Source organism: Nannospalax galili, unplaced genomic scaffold (genome assembly GCF_000622305.1).
Source record: "Nannospalax galili isolate Female #2095 unplaced genomic scaffold, S.galili_v1.0 scaffold1329, whole genome shotgun sequence".
Taxonomy (NCBI): Eukaryota; Metazoa; Chordata; class Mammalia; order Rodentia; family Spalacidae; genus Nannospalax; species Nannospalax galili.
The window spans coordinates 105,928-106,224 of record NW_008359760.1 but is presented as its reverse complement, the minus strand read 5'-3'; positions in this window follow the sequence as shown (position 1 = coordinate 106,224).

Here is a 297-nt window from a genome sequence, read left to right as displayed (position 1 = left end):
TTGTGCAAGCAGAATTTCCTGCTTAACTCTACTGTTTGTAGAGCTATATTATATTTTTTGGTAATGAATGTTGTTTCTCCAGCTCCCGACAAGTATGGGTCACTACTGAAGGGAAAGAGCCAAGACATGCAGAGGCACTTGCTGATGGTGGAGGAAATAAGAATGGGTAGTAGAAGATGGTAGTTACAAATACCATCTTGGGCCACTTAACCAGTTGCAGAAACGTGGATTGTAACTGACATGAATATTTTTGTCCTATTTGGTTAAGAATAGGCTTGTGTATTTATACACATGTTA